General features: G+C 43.8%; 15 pseudogenes; 3 read left to right on the forward strand and 12 right to left on the reverse strand.

Annotated features, from left to right (window-relative positions):
* Window positions 1-215: 215 nt before the first annotated feature.
* Window positions 216-334, forward strand: LOC148267277 (5S ribosomal RNA; annotated as a pseudogene).
* A 2,192-nt stretch (window positions 335-2,526) lies between these two features.
* Window positions 2,527-2,645, forward strand: LOC148267278 (5S ribosomal RNA; annotated as a pseudogene).
* Window positions 2,646-2,991: 346 nt separating this feature from the next.
* LOC148267279 (5S ribosomal RNA) lies at window positions 2,992-3,110 on the forward strand (annotated as a pseudogene).
* Window positions 3,111-7,476: 4,366 nt separating this feature from the next.
* Window positions 7,477-7,595, reverse strand: LOC148267280 (5S ribosomal RNA; annotated as a pseudogene).
* Window positions 7,596-8,883: 1,288 nt separating this feature from the next.
* On the reverse strand, window positions 8,884-9,002 carry LOC148267281 (5S ribosomal RNA; annotated as a pseudogene).
* A 726-nt stretch (window positions 9,003-9,728) lies between these two features.
* LOC148267282 (5S ribosomal RNA) lies at window positions 9,729-9,847 on the reverse strand (annotated as a pseudogene).
* Window positions 9,848-10,195: 348 nt separating this feature from the next.
* LOC148267283 (5S ribosomal RNA) lies at window positions 10,196-10,314 on the reverse strand (annotated as a pseudogene).
* Window positions 10,315-10,662: 348 nt separating this feature from the next.
* Window positions 10,663-10,781, reverse strand: LOC148267284 (5S ribosomal RNA; annotated as a pseudogene).
* A 1,945-nt stretch (window positions 10,782-12,726) lies between these two features.
* LOC148267285 (5S ribosomal RNA) lies at window positions 12,727-12,845 on the reverse strand (annotated as a pseudogene).
* Window positions 12,846-13,690: 845 nt separating this feature from the next.
* On the reverse strand, window positions 13,691-13,809 carry LOC148267286 (5S ribosomal RNA; annotated as a pseudogene).
* A 206-nt stretch (window positions 13,810-14,015) lies between these two features.
* LOC148267287 (5S ribosomal RNA) lies at window positions 14,016-14,134 on the reverse strand (annotated as a pseudogene).
* A 987-nt stretch (window positions 14,135-15,121) lies between these two features.
* LOC148267288 (5S ribosomal RNA) lies at window positions 15,122-15,240 on the reverse strand (annotated as a pseudogene).
* Window positions 15,241-17,381: 2,141 nt separating this feature from the next.
* On the reverse strand, window positions 17,382-17,500 carry LOC148267289 (5S ribosomal RNA; annotated as a pseudogene).
* Window positions 17,501-20,604: 3,104 nt separating this feature from the next.
* On the reverse strand, window positions 20,605-20,723 carry LOC148267290 (5S ribosomal RNA; annotated as a pseudogene).
* Window positions 20,724-22,467: 1,744 nt separating this feature from the next.
* On the reverse strand, window positions 22,468-22,586 carry LOC148267291 (5S ribosomal RNA; annotated as a pseudogene).
* Between the last annotated feature and the right edge of the window lie 1,263 nt (window positions 22,587-23,849).

A 23,849-nucleotide genomic window follows, 5' to 3' on the forward strand; every position in this document is an offset into this window, starting at 1 on the left:
TGATAAGAGTGTCATTGCGAGCATCTTAAACAAAAGAACAACAAAAAATGAGGTGCGGCGGGCGATCCGTTCATATGGGCATGAGTTAAGGCGCCGAGGCATTTCGCTTGATATTAAAACTAGAAGCAGATGTGAGGTGCATGCACAGTGAAACAAATGACGGGAAGGGAATGGGAAGGAGAAGGTGAATATTTATTTGCAGTGCAAACAGAAAATGGTGCAATCATACCATCACTACTTCACCAGATCCTATGAGAACTCTGCAGCTAAGTGTGCTTGGGCGAGAGTAGTACTAAGATGGGTGACCTTATGAAAAGTTCTCGTCTTGCAACCTTATTTTTGCAGACGGAGCGGTAAACATTATGTGGGACTAGAGCGACGGTCTGCTAGTTCATTCAAAAATGTGAGTCACAGCATCGGGGCATTTTGTTTAATATTTTTCGCGCATTCAATTAAAGTCCATCACGTGATGAGAGTGTCACTGCAAGAATTTTAAATAGTAGAATAACGAAAAATGAGGCGCAGCTGGTGATCTGTTCATATTGCATGAGTTGAGGCGCTGGGGCATTTCGGTTGATATTAGAATTAGAAGCAGAGGTGAGGTGCGCACTCAAAGAAAAAAATGATGGGAGGGGAGAGTGAAGGAGAAGGGGTATATGTATTTACGTCGTAAACCAGAACAGATGGGATCATACAAACATTAGTTCATCGGATCCCATCAGAACTCCATAGTTAAGCGTGATTGGATGAGTGTAGTACTAGGATGGGTGACCTCTTAGGAAGTCATCGTGTTGCACCCTTCATTTTGATGACAGGGCGTTAAACGTTATGCCAGACCGGAGCGACGGTCCACCGGTTCAATCGCAAACGTGAGTCACACCACCGGGGTATTTTGCATAATATTTTTTGCACATTCAATTAAAGCCCATCACGTGATCAAAGTGTCATTGCGAGCATCTTAAATAGTAGAACAACGAAAAACGAGGTGTGGTGGGTGATCCACTCATATGGGCATGAGTCGGGACACGGGGGCATTTCTCTTAATATTAGAATTAGAAGTAGAAGTGAGGTGCGCGCTCAGAGAAACAAATGACAGTAGGGGAGAGTGAAGGAGAAAGGGTATATGTATTTGTGGCACAAACTAAAACAAGTGGTATCATACCAACACTAGTTCACTGGATCCCTTCAGAACTCCGCAGTTAAGGGTGCTTGGGTGACCTCCTAGGAAGTCTTCGTGTTGCACCCTTCATTTTTCAGACGGGGCATTAAATGTTATGCAGAACCGGAGCGACGGTCCACCTGTTCAATCATAAACGTGAGTAACGGCGCTGGAGAATTTTGCTTAATATTTTTTACACATTCAATTAAAGCCCATCACGTGATTAGAGTGTCATTGCCAGCATCTTAAATAGTAGAATAATGAAAAACAAAGTGCGGTGGGCAATCCATTTATATGGGCATGAGTCAAGGCGCCGGGGTATTTCACGTGATATTAGAACTAGAAGCAGAGGTGAGTTGTGCACATAGAGAAACAAATGACGGGAAGGGAGAGTGAAGGGGAAGGGGTATATCTATTTGCGGTGCAAACTAGAAAAGGTGCAATCATACCAGTATTAGTTCACTGAATCTAATCAAAACTCCGTAGTTAAGCGTGCTTGACGAGACTAGTACTAGGATTGGTGACCTCCTGGGAAGTTCTCGTGTTCCACCATTCTCTTTGCAGACGGGGCATTAAACGTTATAGGGGACCAGAGCGATGGTTCACCGGTTCATTTGCAAATGTGAGTCACTGCACCGGTGCATTTTGCTTAATTTTTTTTACGCATTCAGCTAAAGTCAATCACGTGATGAGAGTGTCATTGCAAGTAGCTTAAATAGTAGAATAATGAAAACTGAGGTACGGTGGGCGATCAGTTCATATGGGCATGAGTCAAGGCGTCGGGGCATTTCGCTTGATATTATAACTAGAAGCAGAGGTGAGGTGCGTGCACAAAGAAACAAATGACGGGAGGGGAGAGTGAAGGAGAAGGGGTATAGGTATTTGCCGCGCATACTAGAACAGATCTGATCATATTAGCACTAGTTCACCATATCCTATTAGAACTCCAGAGTTAAGCGTGCTTGAGCGAGAGCAGTCTAGGATGGGTGACCTCCTAGGAAGTTTTCGTGTTGCACCATGCTTTTTGCAGACAAGGTGTTAAATGTTACGCGAGACCAGAGCGATGGTCTGCCGGTTCATTCACAAACATGAGTCACAGTGCCGGGGCATTTTGCTTAATATTTTTTGCGCATTCAATTAAATCCCATCACGTGATAAGAGTATCATTGTGAGTATTTTAAATAGTAGAACAACAAAAAATGAGTTACGGCGGGCGATCCATTCATATGGGCATATGTCGAGGCACTAGGGCATTTCACTTGATATTAGAACTAAAAGCAGAGATGAGGTGCGCGCACAGCGAAACAAATAATGGGATGAGAGAGGGAAAGAGAAGGGGTATATGTATTTGTGACACAAACTAGAATGGGTGTGATCATACAAGCATTAGTTCACTGGATCCCATCAGAACTCCACAGTTAAGCATGCTTGGGCGAGTTTAGTACTATAATGGGTGACCTCTTGAGAAGTCCTCGTGTTGCACCATTTTTTTTTGCAGATGAGGTGTTAAATATTACACGGGACCGAAGTGATGATCTGCTGGTTCATTCACAAACGTGAGTCACGGTGTCGGGGCATTTTGCTTATTTTTTTGTGCATTCAATTAAAGCCCCTACCTAATAAGAGTGTCATTGCGAGCATCTTAAATAGTAGAACAACAAAAAACGAGGTGCGGTGGGCAATCCGTTCATATGGACATAAGTCAAAACTCTGGGACATTTCGTTTGATATTAGAACTAGAAGCAGAGGTTAGGTGCACGCACAACGAAACAAATGATGGGAGGGGAGAGTGAAGAAGAAGGAGTATATGTATTTGTGGCACAAACTTGAACTGGTGCGATCATACCAGCACTAGTTCACTGGATCCCATTAGAACTCTGCAGTTAAGCATGCTTGGGCAAGAGTTGTACTAGGTTGGGTGATCTCTTAAGAAATTCTCGTGTTGCACCCTTCTTATTGCAAACGGGGCGTTAAACATTCAACGGGACCGGAGTGATGGTCTGCCAGTTCATTTGCAAATGTGAGTCATGGCACCGGGGCATTTTGCTTAATATTTTTCCAGCATTCAATTAAAACCCATCATGTGATAAGAGTGTCATTGCGAGCATCTTAAATAGTAGAACAATGAAAAACGAGATGCGGCTAGCGATCCATTCATATGGGCATGAGTCGAGGTACCAGAGTATTTCGCTTGATATTAGAACTAGAAGAAGAGGTAAGTTGTGGGCACAACGTAATAAATGACGGGATGGGAGAGTGAAGGAGAAGGGGTATATGTATTTACGGCGCAAACCAGAACGATTGCGATCATACTAGCACTAGTTCATCGGATCCCATCAAAACTCTGCAGTTAAAGGTGTTTGGGCGAGAGTAGTCTATGATGGGTGACCTCTTGGGAAGTTCTCATGTTGCACCCTTCTTTTTGCAGACGGGACGTTAAACGTTACGCAGGATAAGAGCGACGGTCCGCCTATTCATTCGCAAATGTGAGTCATGGCACCGGGACATTTTGCTTAATATTTTTTCAACATTCAATTTAAGCCCATAACATGATAAGAGTGTCATTGCGAGTATCTTAAATAGTAGAACAATGAAAAATGAGGTGCGGCTGGCGATCCGTTCATATGGGCATGAGACGTTGCGCTGGGGCATTTCTCTTGATATTAGAACTAGAAGTAGAGGTGAGGTATGCGCACAACAAAACAAATGACGGGAGGGGAGAGGGAAGGAGAAGGGGGCATATGTATTTACGGCGTAAATAAGAAAGGTTGCGATCATACCAACAATAAATCACCGGATCCATTCAGAACTCCACAGTTATTCGTGCTTGGGCGAGAGTAGTACTAGGATGGTTGACCTCCTAGGAAGTCCTCATGTTGCACCCTTCTTTTTGCGAACGGGGCATTAAACAGTACACGGGACCAAAGCGACGGTCCACCGGTTCATTCACAAATGTGAGCCAAGGCACCGGGACATTTTGCTTAATATTTTTTGTGCATTCAATTAAAGTCCATCACGTGATGAGCATGTCATTACGAGCATCTTACATAGTAAAAAAAATGAAAAACAAGGTGCAGCGGGCATTCCGTTCATATGGACATGTGTCGAGGCACTGGGGCATTTCGCTTAATATTAGAACCAGAAGCATAAGTGAGGGGAGAGGGAAGGAGAAGGGGTATATGTATTTGTGGCGCAAACCAGAATTGATGCGATCATACCAGCACTAATTCACCGAATCTCATCAGAACTTCGCAGTTAAGCATGTTTGGGCAAGAGTAGAACTAGGATGGCTGGTTCCTTGGAAGTTCTCATGTTGCACCCTTGTTTATGCAGATGGAGCGTTAAAGATTATGCGGGACTAGAGCGACGGTCCAACAATTCATTTGCAAACGTGAGTCACTGCGATGGGACATTTTGCTTAATATTTTTTTCACATTTAATTAAAGCCCATCATGTGATAAGAGTGTCATTTAGAGCACCTTACATAATAGAACAACGAAAAATAAGGTGCGGCTGGCAATCCGTTCATATAGGCATGAGTCAAGGTGTCGAGGCATTTCGTTTGATATTAGAACTATAATAAGAGGTGAGGTATGCGTACAACGAAACAAATGACGAGAGGGGAGAATGAAGGAGATGGGGTATATGTCTTTGCTGCGTAGATTAGATCGGTTGAGATCATACCAGCAGTAGTTCACCGGATCCCATCAGAACTCCGCAGTTAAGCGTGCTTGGGCGAGAGTAGTACTAAGATAGGTGCCCTCCTTAAAAGTTCTCGTCTTGCACCATTCTTTTTGCAAACGGGGTGTTAAACATTTTTCAGGACCGGAGCGAATGCCTCTGTGCCTTGACTCATACTCATATGAATGGATCGCCCGCCGCACCTCATTTTTCGTTGTTCTACTATCTAAGATACTCGTAATTACACTCTTATTACGTGATAGGCTTTAATTAAAAGCTCAAAAAATATTAAGCAAAATGCGTCGGCGTCGTGACTCACGTTTTCAAATGAACCAGCAGACCGTCACTCCGATTCTGCATAATATTTAACGCCCCCTCTGCAAAAAGAATGGTGCAACATGAGGATTTCCTAGTAGGTCATCAATCCTAGTACTACTCTCCCCCCAGCATGCTTAACTGGAGTTCTGATGGGATCCAGTGAACTAGTGCTGATATGATCGCAACCATTCTAGTTTGCGCGGCAAATACATATGCCCTTTCTCCTTCCCTCTCCCCTCCCATCATTTGTTTCACTGCGGGCGCACCTCACCTATGCATCAAATTCTAATATCAAGCGAAATACCCTAACGTCTCGACTCACGCCCACATGAATGGATCATGCCGCACCTTATTTTTTGTTGTTCTACTATTTAAGATGCTCGTAAGGACACTCTTATCAGGTGATGGGCTTTAGTTGAGTACGTAAAAAATATTAAGCAAAATACCACGGCGTCGTGACTCACATTTGCGAATGAACTGGCAGACCTCTCGCCCAAGCATGCTTAACTACGGAGTTCTGATGGGATCCGGTTAATTAGTGTTGGTATAATCGCACCCATTCCAATTCACGCTGCAAATACATATACCCCTTCTTCTTCCCTCCCCCCTACTGTCATTTGTTTCGCTGTGCGCACACACCTCACCTCTGCTTCTAGTTCTAATATCAAGCAAAATACCCTGCTGTCTCGACTTATGCCCGTATGAACAGATCCCCTACCGTACCTCTGTTTTCGTTTTTCTACTATATAAGATACTTGTAATAACACTCTTATCATGTGAAAGACTTTAATTAAATGCATAAAAAATATTAAGCAAAATGTCTTGGCACCATGACTCACATTTATGAATTAACCGGCTGATTGTCGCTCTAGTCCCACGTATCGTTTAATGTCCTGTATGCAAAAAAAAGGGTGTAGCACAAGAACTTCCAAAGAGGTCACCCATCCCAGTACTACTCTCGCCCAAAAATGTTTAACTATAGAGTTCTAATGGGATCCGGTGAATTAGTGCTAGTATGATCACATTTGTTCCATTTTGCACTGTAAATACATATACCCCTTCTGTTTCTCTCCTCCTTCCCATCATTTTTTTTGCTGTTTGCGAACCTGCACCTCTGTTTCTAATTCTAATATTAAGCGAAATGCCCCGGTGATTCGACTCCCACCCAAATGAATGACCGCCCCCCACACCTTATTTTTTGTTGTTCTACAATGTAAGATGCTCGTAATGAGACTCTTATAACGTGATGGACTATAAATGAATGCACGAAAAATATTAAGCAAAATACCTTAACGCTGCGACTCATGTTTGCGAATGAACCAATGGACCGAGGTTTCGGTCGGGTGTAACGTTTATTACCTCGTGTGTAAAAAAATAAGTGCAACAAGAGGACTTTCCAACATGTCAACTATCTTAGTACTACTCTTACTAAAGGACACTTAACTGCAGAGTTCTTATGGTATTCGGTGCACTAGTGCTGGTCTGATCACACCCATCACATTTCCCGCTACGAATGCATATGCTTCTTTTCCTTCCCTCCCACCTTCCGTCATTTGTTTCACTGTACGCACACACCTCACCTCTGCTTCTACTTCTAATATCAAGCAAAATGCCCCAACACCTCGACTCATGCCCATATGAACGGGTCCCCCCACTGCACCTCTGTTTTTGTTGTTTTACTATGTAAGATACTCATAATAACACTCCTATCACGTGATGGAATTTAATTAAATGCACGAAAAATATTAAGTAAAATGCCCGAACGCTGTGACTCACGTTTGTGAATGAACCGGCAGACAATCGCTTCGGTCCTGCGTAGTGTTTAATGCCCCATCTGCAAAAAAGAAGGGTGCAACACGAGGACTTCCAAAGAGGTCACCCATCCTAGTACTACTCTCACCCAAAAATACTTAACTGCAGAGTTTTGATGAGATTGGTGAATTAGTGCTTATATGATTGCATCAGTTCCATTTCGCGCTGCAAATACATATACCCCTTCTCCTCCCCCCCCCCCTCCCTCCTGTCATTTATTTCGCTGTGTACGTACACCTCACCTCTTCTTCTAGTTCTAATATCAAGTGAAATGCCCCAACGCCTCGACTCATGCCCATATGAATGGATCGCCTGCTGCATTTTTATTTTTGTTGTTCTACTATGTATGATATTCTTAATAACACTCTTATCACGTGATGGACTTTAATTGAATCCACAAAAAATATTAAGCAAAATGCCCCGACGCCGTGACTCACGTTTGCGAATGAACCGGTGGAGCGTCGCTATGATCTCGCATAACGTTTAACACCCTGTCTGCAAAAAGAAGGGTACAACATGAGAACTTCCCAAGAGGTTACCCATCCTAGTACTACTGTCACCCAAAATCACTTAACTGCGGAGTTCTTATGAGATCCGGTGAATTAATGTTGGTATGATCGCACCCATTCCATTTCGCGCTGTAAATACATGTGCCCCTTCTCCTTCCCTCCCCCCTACCGTCATTTTTTTTATTGTGTGCGCACCCCGCACCTCTTCTTCTAATTTTAATTTCAAGCAAAATGCCCTGGAAGCTCAACTCACACCTAGATAACATGATCGCCCACTGCAACTCATTTTCCATTGTTGTACTATGTAAGATGCTTGTAATGAGACTCTTACAATGTAGTGGACTATAAATGAATGCACGAAAAATAATAAGCAAAATGCCTTAATGCCGCGACTCACGTTTACGAATGAACTGACAGACCGTGGTTCCTTTCGCGCGTAACATTTATTACCTCGTGTGCAAAGAAACAGGTGCAACACGAGGACTTTCTAAGAGGTCAACCATCTTAGAACTACTCTCACCAAAGGACACTTAACTGCAGAGTTCTTACGGGATTCAGAGCAATAGTGCTGGTCTGATAGCACCCGTCCCATTCTACACTACAAATGCATGTGCCCCTTCTCCTTCCCTCCCTCCTCCCATCATTTGTTTTGCTGTACGCGCACACCTCACCTCTACTTCTAGTTCTAATATCAAGCGAAATGCCACGATGCCTCGACTCATGCCCATATAAACGGATTGCCCGCTGCAACTCTGTTTTGGTTGTTATATTATGTAAGATGCTCGTAATAACACTCTTATCACGTGATGGACTTTAATTGAATGCACGAAAAATATTATGCAAAATGCCCCGGCGCCGTGACTCACATTTACGAATGAACTGGTGGACTGTCACTTTGGTCCCGTATAACGTTTAACGCCCCGTCTGTAAAAAAAAAGGTACAACACGAGGACTTCCCAGGAGGTCACCCATCCTAATACTACGCTGGCCAAAGAACGCTTAACTGCGGAGTTCTGATGGGATTCGGTGAATTAGTGCTGGTGTGATCGCACAAGTTCCGTTATGCGCTGCAAATACATATATCCCTTCTCCTTCCCTCCACCCTCCCATCATTTGTTTTGCTGTGCGCGCATACCTCACCTCTGCTTCTAGTTCTAATATCAAGCAAAATGCCCCGGTACCTCGACTCATGCCCATATGAACGGATCGCCTGCCGCACCTTTGTTTTCATTGTTCTACTATGTAAGATACTTGTAATAATACTCTTATAACGTGATGGGCTTTAATTTGACGCTAAAAAAATATTAAGCAAAATGCTCTGGTTTCGTGACTCATGTTTGCGAAAGAACCAGCAGACCGTCGCTCTGGTCTTACGTAACGTTTAATGCCCCGTCTGCAAAAAGAAGGGTGCAACATGAGAACTTCCCAAGAGGTCACCCATCCTAGTACTACTCTCACCAAAAAATGCTTAACTGTAGAGTTCTAATGGGATCCGGCAAATCAGTGCTGGTATGATCGCACCTATTCCATTTCGCGCTGCGAGTAGATCTACCCCTTCTCCTCCCTCCCCCTTCACGTCATTATTTTTGTTGTGCCCGCACCCCACACCTCGTTTTTAATTTTTTACTATGTAAGATGCTCGCAATGACACTTTCATAATGTGATGGACTTTAATTGAATGCGCAAAAAATATTAAGCAAAATGCCCCAGCGCCTTGACTCACGTTTACAAATGAACTAGCAGATTGTTGCTCCGGTCCCGTGTAATGTTTAACGCCCCGTTCACAAAAAGAATGGTGCAACATGAGGACTTTCCAGGAGGTCAACCATCCTAGTACTACTCTCACCCAAGCACGCATAATTGTAGAGTTCTGAATGGATCCGGTGAATTATTGCTGGTATGATCACAACATTTCTTATTTGTGTCATAAATGCATATGTCCCTTCTCCTTCCCTCTCCCCTCCCGTCATTTGTTTCACTATGCGCACACCTCACCTCTGCTTCTAGTTCTAATATCAAGCGAAATGCCCCGGCACCTCATCTCATGCTCATATGAGCAGATCACCCGCCGCACCTCGTTTTTCATTCTTTTACTATTTAAGATGCTCGCAATGACACTCTTATCACGTGATGGGCTTTAATTGAATGCTGAAGCAAAATGCCTTAGTGCTCTGACTCACATTTGCGAATGAAGAGGCAGACTGTCGTTCCTGTCCTGCACAATGTTTAACGCCCCGTCTGCAAAAAGAAGGGTGCAACACAAGAACTTCCTAGGAGATCACCCATCCTAGATCTACTCTCACCCAAGCACACTTAACTGCGGAGTTCTGATGGGATCTGGTGAATTATTGTTGGTATGATCGCACCCTTTCTCATTTGCGCCGCAAATACATATGCCCATTCTCCTTCCCTCTCCCCTACCATCATTTGTTTCGCTGTACGTGCACCTCACCTCTCCGTTTAGTTCTAATATCAACCAAAATGCCCTCAGGCCTCGACTCATGCCCATATGAACGGATCCCCCACCGCACCTCATTTTTCATTGTTCTACTTTTTAAGATGCTCATAATGATACTCTTATCACGTGATGGACTTTAATTGAATGCTAAAAAAATATTAAGCAAAATGCCCTGGTGCCGTGACTCGCGTTTGCAAATGAACCGACAGACCGTCGCTCTGGTCCCGTGTAACGTTTAATGCCCCGTCTACAAAAAGAATGGTACAACACGAGGACTTCCCAGGAGGTCACCAGTCCTAATACTATTCTCGCCCAAACACCTTTAACTACGGAGTTCTGATGGGATCCGGTGAACTAATGCTGGTATGATCACAACCGTTCTGGTTTACGCCGCAAATACATATACTCCTTCTCCTTCACTCTCCCCTCCCATCATTTATTATGTTGTGCCCGTACCTCACCTCTTCTTCTAATTCTAATATCAAGTGAAATGCTCAAGCACCTCGACTCATGCCCATATGAACGGATAGCCAGCTGTATCTTGTTTTTTGTTGTTCTACTATTTAAGATGCTCGCAATGACACTCTTAGCACGTGATGGGCTTTAATTAAATGCTAGGAAAATATTAAGCAAAATGCCTGGGTGCCATGACTCACATTTGCAAATGAACCGGTGGACCATCGCTCTGGTCCTGTTGAATGTTTAACGCCCCGTCTGCAAAAAGAAGGGTACAACACGAGAACTTCCCAGGAGATCACCCATCCTAGTACTACTCTCGCCCAAGCATGCTTAACTGCAAAGTTCTGATGGGATCTGGTGAACTAGTGCTGATATGATCGCACCCATTCAAGTTTGCGCTGCAAATACATATACCCCTTCTCCTTCACTCTCCCCTCCCATCATTTGTTTCGTTGTGCGCGCACCTCATCTCTACTTCTAGTTCTAATATCAAGCGAAATGCCATGGAGTTCTGACTCATGCTCATATGAACGGATCACCCACCGCACCTCGTTTTTTGTTGTTCTATTATTTAAGATGCTCACAATGAAACTCTTATTATGTGGTGAACTAGTACTTGTATGATCGCACCCATTCTAGTTTGCGCCACAAATACAAGTGCCCCTTCTCCTTTCCTCTCCCCTCCCATTATTTGTTTCGCTATTCACGCACCTCATCTCTGCTTCTAGTTCTAATATTAAGAGAAATGCCCCAGTGCCTCGACATATGCCCATATGAACGGATCACCCGCCGTAACTAATTTTTCGTTGTTCTACTATTTAAAGTACTCGCAATGATACTCTTAACGCCCCCTCTACAAAAAGACGACTGCAACAAGAGGACTTCCTAGGAGGTCACCCTTCCTTGTATTACTCTCGCCTAAGCACGCTTAACTACGAAGTTCGATGTGCGCAAACTGCATCTTTATTTCTAGTTCTAATATCAAGCAAAATGCCCCGGTGTCTCGACTCATGCCTAGATTAAAGGACCACCCGCCACACCTTTTCTTTTCGTTGTTCTACTATATAAGATGCTCGTAATGACTCTCTTATCACATGGTGGAGTATAAATGAGTGCACAAAACAAAGTAAGCAAAATCCCCGGCGCGGTGACTCACACCAACAAATGAACCAGCGGACTATGGCTCCGATCGCGCGTAACATTTAATGCCCTGTTTTTAAAAAGGTGGCTACAACACGAACACTTCCCAGGAGGTCACTTATCCTAGTACTACTCTCGCCCAAACACGTTTAACTGTAAAGTTATGATGGGATACGATGCATTAGTGCTAGTATGAACCCACCAGTCCCATTCCGCACTCCAAATACATATACCCCTTCTCTTTCCCTCCCCCCTCCCATCATTTGTTTCGCTCTGCATGGACATCGATCCTCTACTTCTCGTTGTAATATTAGGCAAAATGCCCTGTTGCCTCGACTCACACTCAGATGAACGGACCGCCCGCCGCACCACTGTTTTGGTTATTCTATTATTTAAAATGCTTGTAATAACACTCTTATCACGTGGATGCACGAAAAATATTAAGAAAAATGCTCTAGTACTGTGACTCATGAGGACAAATGAATTGGCAGACTGTGTCTCAGGTTACGCATAATATTTAATGCCCCGTCTGCAAAAAAGATGGGTGTAACACGGGAACTTCCCAAGAGGTCACCAATCCTAGTATTACTCTCGCCCAAACACACTTAACTACAGGGTTCTGATGGGATACGGTGAATTAGTGATGGTATAATCGTACCCATTTCTTTTCGCGCTACAAACACGTACACTCCTTCTCCTTCCCTCCCCCCCCGTCATTTGTTTCCTTGTGCGTGCACACTACACCTCTGCTTCTCGTTCTAATATCAAGTAAAATGCCCCAGCACCTTGACTCACATTTGCGAATAAACCAGTGGACCATAGTTCTAGTAACGCGTAACATCGAATGCCCATCTGTAAAAAAATGGGTGCAACAAGAGGACTTCCCAGGAGCTCACCCATCCTAGTATTACTCTCGCGCAAGAACACTTAACTGCGGAGTTCTGATGGGATCAGGTATATTAGTGCTGGTATGATCGCAACTCTTTCCTTTTACACTACAAATACATACACTCATTCTCCTTCTCACCCCCCTCCCGTCATTTGTTTCCTTGCGCGTGCATACTACACCTCTGCTTCTCGTTCTATTATAAAGTAAAATGCCCCAGTGCCTTGACTCACATTTGCGAATAAACCAGCAGACCATAGTTCTAGTCGCACGTAATGTCAAACACCCCGTCTGAAAAAAAAAATAGGTGCAACAAGAGTACTTCCCAAGAGGTCACCCATCCTAGTACTACTATCGACCAAGCACGCTTAACTGCAAAATTTTGATGGGATTCGGTGCATTAGTGCTGGTATGATCCCACCCATTTCATTACGCACTGCAAATACATACACTCCTCCTTTCCTCCCCCTCCCGTCATTTGTTTCCTTGTGCGTGCACACTACACCTCTGCTTCTCGTTCTAATATCAAGTATAATTGCCCAGTGCCTTGACTCACATTTGAGAATAAACCAGCGGACCATAGTTCTAATCGCGCGTAATGTCGAATGCTTCATCTGCAAAAAAATGGGTGCAACACGAGGTCTTCCAAGGTGGTCATCGATCCTAGTACTACTCTTTCCCAAGAACACTTAATTGCAGAGTTTTGATGGGATCCGGTGCATTAGTGCTTGTATGATCGCACCCATTTCATTACGCGCTGTAAATACATACACTCCTCTTTCCCTCCCCCTCCCGTTATTTATTTTCTTGTGCGTGCACACTGCACCTCTGCTTCTCGTTTTAATATCAAGTAAAATTCCCCAACGCCTTGACTCACATTTACGAATAAACCAGCGGACCATAGATCCAGTCACGCGTAATGTTGAACGCCCACTCTGTAAAAAAATGGGTGCAACACGAGGATTTCCCCGATGGTCACCCAATCCTAGTACTACTCTCGCCCAAGCACACTTAACTGCAGAGTTCTGATGGTTTCCAGTGTATTAGTGCTGGTATGATCGTACTTATTTTATTCCACGCTGCAAATACAAAAACTCCTCCTTCCCTCCCCCTCCCGTCATTTATTTCCTTGTGCGTGCAAACTGCACCTCTACTTCTCGTTCTAATATCAAGTAAAATTCCCCAGTGTCTTGACTCACATTTAGGAATAAACCAGCGGACCATAGTTCCAGTCGCACGTAACGTTGAACGCCTTATCTGCAAAAAAATGGGTGCAACACAAGAACTTTCCAGGAGTTCACCCATCCTAGTACTACTCTCGCCCAAGCACACTTAACTGCAGAGTTCTGATGGGATCCGGTGCATTAGTCCTGGTATGAGCGCAACCATTACATTTTGTGCTGCAAATACATACACTCCGTCTCCTTTCCTCCCCTTTCTCGTCATTTGTTTCCTTATGCATGCACACTGCACCTCAACTTCTCGTTCTAATATCAAGTAAAATGCCCTAGTGACATGATTCACATTTGCGAATAAACCAACGAACTGTAGTTCCAGTCGCACATAACGTTGAAGGCCCCATCTGCAAAAAAATGGGTGCAACATGAGGACTTCCCAGGAGCTCACCCATCCTAGTACTACTCTCGCTCAAGAACACTTAACTGCGGAGTTCTAATGGGATCTGGTGCATTAGTACTGGTATGATCGCAACAGTTTTATTCTGCGCTATAAATACATACACTCCTTCTCTTTCCCTCCCCCCTCCCGTCATTTATTTCCTTGCGCGTGCACACTGCACCTCTTCTTCTCGTTCTAATATCAAGTAAAATGCCCCAGTGCCTTGACTCACATTTGTGAATAAACCAGCGGACCGTAGTTCCAGTTGCGTATAACGTCGAACCCCATCTGAAAAAAAATTGGTTCAACAGGAGGACTTCCCAGGAGGTTACCCATCCTAATACTACTCTAGCCCAAGCACACTTAACTACGGAGTTTTAATGGGATCTGGTGCATAAGCACTGATATGATCGCACCCCTTTCATTCTACGCTGCAAATACAAACACTCCTTCTCCTTTCCTCTCCCCTCCCTTCATTTGTTTCCTAGTGCATGCACTCTGCTTCTCGTTCTAATATCAAGTAAAATACCCTGGCACCTTGACTCACATTTGTGAATAAACCAGCGGACCATAGTTCTAGTCGTGCGTAATGTTTATTGTCTCGTGTGCAAAAAAATAGGTGTAACGCGAGAATTTTCCAAAAGGTCAACCATCTTAGTACTACTCTCACCAAAGGACACTTAACTGCATAGTTCTTATTGGATTCATTGCATTAGTGCTAGTCTGATCGTACCCGTCGCATTCCGCACTACAAATACATGTGCCCCTTCTCCTTCCCTCCACCTTCCCGTCATTTGTTTCGTTCTACGCACACACCTCACCTCTGTTTCTAGTTCTAATATCAAGCGAAATACACCGCCTTGACTCATGCCCATATGAACGGATCACCTGCCGCACTTTTATTTTTATAGTTTTACTATGTAAAATACTCGTAATAACACTCTTATCACGTGATGGGCTTTAATTGGATGCACGAAAAATATTAAGCAAAATGCCCCAGTGCCGTGACTCACGTTTGCGAATGAACTGGCGAACCGTCGCTCTAGTCCTTCGTAATGTTTGATGCCCCGTCTGAAAAAAGAAGGGTGCAACACAAGGACTTCCTAGGAGGTCACCCATTCTAGTTCTACTCTCGCCCAAAAACACTTAAATGCGGAGTTCTAATAGGATCCGGTGAATTAGTGCTGGTATGATCGCACTCATTCCATTTCTCGCTTCAAATAAAAACACCCCTGTTCTTTTCCTCCCCCCTCCCGTCATATTTTTCGCTGTGTGCGAACCCTGCACCTTTACTTCTATTTCTAATATCAAGCGAAATACCCCGGCGGCTTGACTCATGCCAAGATGAACAGACCGTCCGCCGTACCTTATTTTTTATTATTCTTCTATATAACCTGCTCGTAGTGAAACTCTTATCACGTGGTGGACTATAAATGAATGCACAAAAAATATTAAGCAAAATACCATGGCGCCGAACTTACATCGGGGAATGAACCGGTGTACTGCGTCTCCGGTCATGCGTAGTATTTAACGCTCCATCCGAAAAAAGATGGGTACAAGACGAGGATTCAGTCCATTAGTGCTGGACTAATCGTGCCCATCCCATTCCCAACTACAAATGCATTTGCCCCTTCGCCTCCCCCCCCTCACTTCGATCATTTGTATCACTGTACACGCACACCTCACATTTGTTTCTAGTTTTAATATCAAGCAAAATGCCCCGACAACGCCTAGATGAATGGATCACCCGCCGCACCTCTCTTTTTATTGTTTAACTATGTAAGACACTTCTAATAAAACTCTTATCACGTGGTGGGCTATAATTGAATGCACAAATAATATTTAGCAAAATGCCCGGGTGCCGTGACTCATGTTTGTGAACAAATCAGCAAACTGTCACTCTAATCCCGTGTAATATTTAATGCACCATCTACAAAAAGGATGGTGCAACTTGAGGACTTCCCAGGAGGTCACCCATCCTAGTACTACTCCTGGTCAAGCATGCTTAACTGTGGAGTTTTGATAGGATCCAATGAATTAATGCTAGTATGATCAAACCTATTTTAATTTGCACTGCAAATATATATATTCCTTCTCTTTCTTGTCCCCCTCCCGTCATTTATTTCATTGTGCGTGCACACCGCACGTCTACTTCTAGTTCTAATATAAAAAAAAATGCACCGACGCCTCAACCCATGCCCATATGAAAGGATTGCCTGCCTCGTCTCTGTTTTTGTTATTCTACTATGTAAGATATTTGCAATAACACTCGTATCACGTGTTGAAATTTAATTATATACATGAAAAATTTTGAGCAAAATGCCCCATCGCCGTGACTCATGTTTGCGAATGAACGGGCGAACTGTTGCTCTAGTCTCGCGTAACATTTAACGCCCCGTCATTAAAAAGAAGGATGCAAAACGATGACTTCCCAAGAAGTTACCCACCCTAGTATGGCTCTCGCCCAAGTACGCTTAACTGCGAAGTTCTAATGGGATCCTGTTAATTAGTGCTGGTATGATCGCATCAGTTCTAGTTCGCAACATAACTACATATACCCCTTCTCCTTCCTGCTCCCCTCCCGTCATTTTTTTCACTATGCACGCACCCCGCACCTCTGCTTCTAATTCTAATATGAAGGGAAATGCCTCGGCGACATGACTCGCACCCAGATGAACGGACTGCCCGCCAAACCTCATTTTTCGTTGTCTTACTATGTAAGATGCTTGTAATGACACTCTTATAACGTGATGGGCTTTAATTGAATGCACGAAAAATATTAAGCAAAATGTCCCGACGCCGTGACTCACGTTTGTGAATGAACTGGTGCACCGTCACTCTTGCCTCGTGTAACGTTTAATGCCTCATCTAAAAAAAGAAGGGTGCAACACAAAGACTTCTAAGGAGTCAACCATCCTAGTGCTACACTTACCCAAAAACGCTTAAATGTGGAGTTTTGATGGGACCCGGTGAATTAGTTCTGGTATAATCGCACCCGTTCCAGTTAGTGCTGCAAATACATATACCCCTTCTCCTTCTCTCCCCTTCCTGACATTTGTTTCGCTGTGCGCGCACACCTCACCTCTGCTTTTAGTTCTAATATCGAGCAAAATGCTCTGGCGCCTCGACTCATACCCATATGAATAGATCGCCAGCTGCACCTTTGTTTTTGCTGTTCTACTATGTAAGATACTCATAATAAAAGTTTTATCACGTGATTTGCTTTAATTGAATGCACGAAAAAAATTAAGTAAAATGCCCTAACGCCGTGACTCACATTTGCGAACTGGTGGACCGTCATTCTGGTTCTGCTTAATGTTTAATGCCCCATTTAAAAAAAGAAGGGGGCAACACAAAAATTTCTCAGGAGGTCAGCCATTCTAGTACTACTCTCGCCCAAAAACGCTTAACTACGGAGTTCTGATGAGATATGGTAAATTAGTGCTGGTATGATCGCACCCGTTCCATTTCATGCTGCAAATAGATATACCCCTTCTCCTTCCCTCCCCCCTCCCGTCATTTTTTTTGTTGTGCGCACACTCTGTGCCTCTATTTCTAATTCTAATATCAAGCAAAATGCCCCGGCGGCTCGACTCACGCCCAGATGAACGGACTGCCCGCTGTACCTTATTTTTCGTTGTTCTACTATGTAAAATGCTCATAATGACACTCTTATCATGTGGTGGACTGTAAATGAATGCACAAAAAATGTTAAGCAAAATGCCCTGACGACGCGACTCACGTTTGTGGAAGAATTGATAGGCTGTGGTTCTGATCGAATCGTAACTTTTATTTCCTCGTTTGCACAAAAATAGGTGCAACACGAGGACTTTCTAAAAGGTCAATCATCTTAGTACTACTTTCACCCAAGGACACTTAACTGCAGAGTTCTTATGGGATTCGGTGCGTTAATGCTGGTATTATCGCACCCGTCCCATTTTGCACTACAAGTGCATGTACCCGTTTTCCTTCACTCCCCCCTCCCGTCATTTGTTTCGCTGTGCGAGCACACCTCACCTCTGCGTCTAGTTCTAATATCAAGTGAAATGCCCTGGCGCTCGACCATGCCCATATGAACAGATTGCCCATTGCACATCTATTTTCGTTGTTTTATTATGCAAGATACTCGTAATAACACTTTTAGCACGTGATAGACTTTAATTGAATGCAAAAAAAAAATATTAAACAAAATTCCCCAATGCAGTGACTCACGTTTGCGAATGAATTGACAGATCGTCGCTTCGGTCTCACGTAACGTTTAATGCCCCGTTTACAAAGAGAAGGGTGCAACACGAGCATTTCCCAGGAGGTCACCTATCCTAGTACTACTCTTGCCCAAAAAATGCTTAACTACGAAGTTCTGATGGGATCCGCTGAATTAGTGCTGGTATGATCGCACTCGTTCTATTTCACGCTGCAAATAGATATACCCCTTCTCTTTCTCTCCCCCCTCCTGTTACTTTTTCGCTATGCGCATACCCTGCACCTCTGCTTCTAATTCTAATATCAAGCGAAATGCTCTAGCAGCTTGACTCGCGCCCAGATGAATGGACCGTCTGCCGCACCTCATTTTTTATTATCCTACTATGTAAGCTGCTCGTAATATTACGTGGTGGACAATAAATGAATGCACAAAAAATATTAAACAAAATGTCATGGCGCCAAGAGTCACACCGGCGAATGAATCGATGGACCGAGTCTCTGGTCCCGCATAGTGTTTAGCACTTCATCCGAAAAAAGACAGGTGCAACACGAGGATTCAATGGGATTCCAAGGGCACTTAACTGCAGAGTTCTTATGGGATTCAATGTATTAGTACTAGACTAATCACACCCGTCCCATTCCCCGCTACAAATGCATGTGCCACTTCAGCTTTCCTCCCCCCTCCGATCATTTGTATCACTGTACACTCACACCTCACCTCTATTTCTAGTTTTAATATCAAGACAAATGCCCCGGCACCTTGACTCACGCCCAGATGAACAGATTGCCTGCTGCACCTCTATTTTCGTTGTTCTAGTATGTAAGATACTCGTAATAACACTCTTATCACGTGGTGGGCTATAATTGAATGCACGAATAATATTAAGTAAAATGCCTGGCATCGTGACTCACATTTACGAACAAACCGGTAGACTGTCACTCCGGTCCCATGTAATGTTTAACACCTTGTCTACAAAAAAAAGGGTGCAACATGAGGACTTCCTAAGAGTTCACCCATCCTAGTACTACTCCTGCCGAAGAACGCTTAACTGCAGAGTTTTGATGGGATCCAGTAAATTAGTGCTGGTATGATCAAACCTATTCTAATTTGCGCTTTAAATATATATATATATATATATATATATCCCTTCTCCTTCCCTCCTCCCTCCTGTCATTTGTTTCGCTGTGCGCGCACACTGCACGTTTGCTTCTAGTTCTAATATAAAGCTAAATGCGCCGATGCCTCGACTAATGCCCATACGAACGGATCGTCCACCTCACCTCTATTTTCGTTGTTCTATTATATAAGATACCTGTAATAACACTCTTATCACATGATGGATTTTAATTGAATACATAAAAAATTTTAAGCAAAATGTCCCAATGCTGTCACTCACGTTTGCGAATGAACCGGCGAACAGTCGCTCCACTCCTGCATAACGTTTAACGTCCTGTCTGCAAAAAGAAGGGTGTAACACAAGTACTTCCAGGAGGTCACCGATCCTATTACTACTATCGCTCAAGCACCCTTAACTACAGAGTTCTGATGGGATATGGTGAACTAGTACTGGTATGATTGCACCCGTTCTTATTTTTGCCGCAAATACATATACCCCTTCTCCTTCCCTCTCCCCTCCCGTCATTTGTTTCGCTGTGCGTGAATTTAACCTCCACTTCTAGTTCTAATATCAAGCAAAATGTCTCAGCGCTTCGACTCATGCCAATATGAACAGATCGCCTGCTGCACCTCGTTTTTCGTTATTTTACTATATATGATCTTGCAATGATACTCTTATCACGTTATAGGCTTTAATTGAATGCACGAAAAATATTAAGCAAAATGCCCCGGCCCCATGACTCTCGCTTGCGAATGGACCGGTGGATAGGTCGCTTCAGTCATGCGTAACGTTTAACGCCCTGTATGCAAAAAGAAGGGTGCAACACAAAGACTTCCTAGGAGGTCACCCATCCTACTACTACTCTCACCAAAGCACGCTTAACTGCCAAGTTGTAATGGGATCCAGTGAACTAGAGCTGGTATGATCGCACCCATTCTAGTTTACGCCGCAAAGACATATAACCCTTCTCCTTCCCTCTCCCCTCCCATCATTTGTTTCGCTGTGTGCGCACCTCACCTCTACTTCTAGTTATAATATCAAGTGAAATGCACGATGCACCTCGTTTTTCGTTGTTCTATTATGTAAGATACTCAAAATGACACTCTTATCACGTGATGGGTTTTAATTAAATGCGCATAAAATATTAAGCAAAATGCCCAGGCGCCGTGACTTACGTTTGCGAATGAACTGGCAGACCGTCCCTCCGGTCCCGCGTAATGTTTAATGCCCCATCTGTAAAAAGAATGGTGCAACACGAGGACTTCCCAGGAGGTCACCCATCTTAGTACTACTCTCGTCCAAGCACGCTTAACTACGGAGCTCTGATGGGATATGGAGAAATAGTTCTAGTATGATCACACACATTCAAGTTTGCGCTGCAAATACATATTCCCCTTTTACTTCCCTCTCCCCTCCCGTCATTTGTTTTGTTGTGCGCGCACCTCATCTTTGCTTCTAGTTCTGATATCAAGCGAAATGCCCCGATACCTCAACTCTTGCCCATATGAACGAATCACCCACCGTACCTCATTTTTCATTTTTCTACTATGTAAGATACTCGTAATAACACTCTTCTCACGTGTTGGGCTTTAATTGAAAGCACGAAAAATATTAAGCAAAATGCCTCAGTGCCGTGACTCACATTTGCGAATGAACCAGTGGACCGTCGCTGCAGTCCTACGTAACGTTTAACGCCCCATCTACTAAAATAAGGGTGCGACATGAGGACTTTCTAGGAGGTCACCCATCCTAGTACTACTTTTGCCCAAGCACGTGTAACTATTGAGTTCTGATGGGATCCGGTGAATTATTGCTGATATGATCAAAACCGTTCTAGTTTGCGTCGCGAATAAATATATCCCTTCTCCTTCCCTCTCCCCTCTCGCCATTTGTTTCGCTATGCGTGCACACCTCACCTCTGCTTATAGTTCTAATATCAACCAAAATGCCCATGCGCGTCGACTCATGCCCATTTGAACGGATCGCCTGCTGCACCTCTTTTTTCATTGTTCTACTATGTAAGATACTTGTAATAGTACTCGTGTTCGTGATGGGCTTTAATTGAATGCATGAGAAATATTAAGCAAAATGGCCTGGCACCATGGCTCAAATTTGCAAATGAACCGGCGGACAGTCGCTCCAGTCTCGCGTAACGTTTAATGCCCTGTCTACAAAAAGAAGGGTGCAACACGAGAACTTCCCAAGAGGTCACCCATCCTAGTACTACTCTTTGCCCAAATATGTTTAACTGTGGAATTCTTATGGAATCCGGTGAATTAGTGCTCGTATGATTGCACCCATTCCATTTCGCGCTGCAAATACATATACCCCTTCTCTTTCCCTCCACCCTCCCGTCATTTATTTCACTATGCACGCACCTCGCACCTCTGCCTATAATTCTAATATCAAGTGAAATCCGCAGGCGGCTTGACTCATGCCCAGATGAAATGATTATCTGCCGCACCTCGTTTTTCATTGTTCTACAATGTAAGATGCTCGTATTGAGACTCTTATAATGTGCTGGACTATAAATGAATGCAAAAAAAATATTACCCAAAATGCCCTGACACTGCGACTCACATTTACGAATGAACCGACGGTTGTCGCACGTAACGTTTGTTGCCTCGTATGCAAAGAAACAGGTGCAACACGCGAATTTTTCAAGAGGTCATCCATCTTAGAACTACTCTCACCAAACGACACTTAACCGCAGAGTTCTTATGGGTTCGGTGCATTAATGCTGGTCTTATCGCACCCGTCCCATTCCCCACTACAAATGCATGTGCCCCTTTTCCTTCCCTCCCCACTCCCGTCATTTGTTTCACTGTACGCACACACCTCACCTCTGCTTCTAGTTCTAATATCAAAGAAAATGCCCTAGCGCCTCGACTCATTCCCATATGAACGGATCGCCTGCTACACCTCTGTTTTTGTTGTTTTACTATGTAAGATACTCGTAATAATACTCTTATCACGTGATGAGCTTTAATTGAATACACGAAAAATATTAAGTAAAATGCCTCGGCATCGTGACTCATGTTTGTGAAGGAACTGACAGACCGTCACTCTGGTCCCACGTAACATTTAACGGCCCATCTGCAAAAGGAAGGGTGCAACAAGAGGACTTCCCAGGTGGTCACCCATCCTTGTACTACTGTCACCAAAGCACGCTTGACTGCGAAGTTCTGATGGGATCCGATGAATTAGTGCTGGTATGATCGCACCAGTTCCATTTTGCGTTGCAAATACATATACCCCTACTCCTTCCCTCCCCCTTCCCGTCATTTGTTTTGCTATGCATGGATACCTCACCTCTGCTTCTAGCTTTAATATCAAGCAAAAAGCCCCCGTGCCTCGACTCATGCCTATATGAACGGATCACTCACCGCACCTTTGTTTTCGTTGTTCTACTATGTAAGATACTCGTAATAACACTCTTATAACGTGATGCACTTTAATTGAATGCGCAAAAAATATTAAGCAAAATGCTTCGGGCATCATGACTCACGTTTGCGAATGAACCAGGGAACCATCGCTTCGATCCTACGTAATGTTTAATTCTTCGTCTGCAAAAAGAAGGGTGCAACACGAGAACTTTCTAGGAGGTCACCCATCCTAGTACTACTCTCGCCCAAAAATGCTTAACTATGGAGTTATGATGGGATCTGGCGAATTAGTGCTGGTATGATCGCACCTGTTCCATTTCGCGCTGCAAGTAAACATACCCCTTCTCCTTTCCTCCCCCCTCCTGTCATTTTTTTAATTGTGCGCGCACCCCGCACCTCTGCTTCTAATTCTAATATCAAGCGAAATATCCCGGCCGCCCCTCGTTTTTCATTATTCTACTATATAAGATGCTCGTAAAGACACTCTTATCACGTGGTAGACTATAAATGAATGCACAAAAAATATTCAACAAAATGCCCTCATGCCGCGACTCACGCTTGCGAATGTATCGACAGATCGTGGTTTTGGTCGCGTGTAATATTTATTTTCTTGTGTGCACAAAAATGGGTGACACACAAGGACTTTCCAAGAGGTCAACTATCTTAGTACTACTCTCACCCAAGGATACTTAACTGCAGAGTTCTTATGGGAATCGGTGCATTGGTGCTGGTATTATCGCACCTGTACCTTTTGCACTACAAGTGAATGTGCCCCTTCTCCTTCCCTTCCCATCATTTGATTCGCTGTGCGCGCACACCTCACCTCTACTTATAGTTCTAATATCAAGCAGAATCCCCCGACGTCTCGACTCCTGTCCATATGAACGAATCACCTGCCACACCTCTATTTTTTTGTTCTATTATGTAAGATACTCGTAATAACACTCTTATTACTTGATAGGATTTAATAGAATGAAAGAAAAATATTAAGCAAAATATCCTAGCACCGTGACTCACGTTTACGAATGAACTGGTGGATCGTCGCTTCGGTCCCGCGTAACATTTAATGCCCCGTCTGCAAATTCCAAAGAGGGCATCCATTC

The sequence above is a fragment of the Carica papaya genome, chromosome 3, assembly GCF_054855325.1.
Source record: "Carica papaya isolate Zhongbai chromosome 3, ASM5485532v1, whole genome shotgun sequence".
Lineage (NCBI taxonomy): Eukaryota > Viridiplantae > Streptophyta > Magnoliopsida > Brassicales > Caricaceae > Carica > Carica papaya.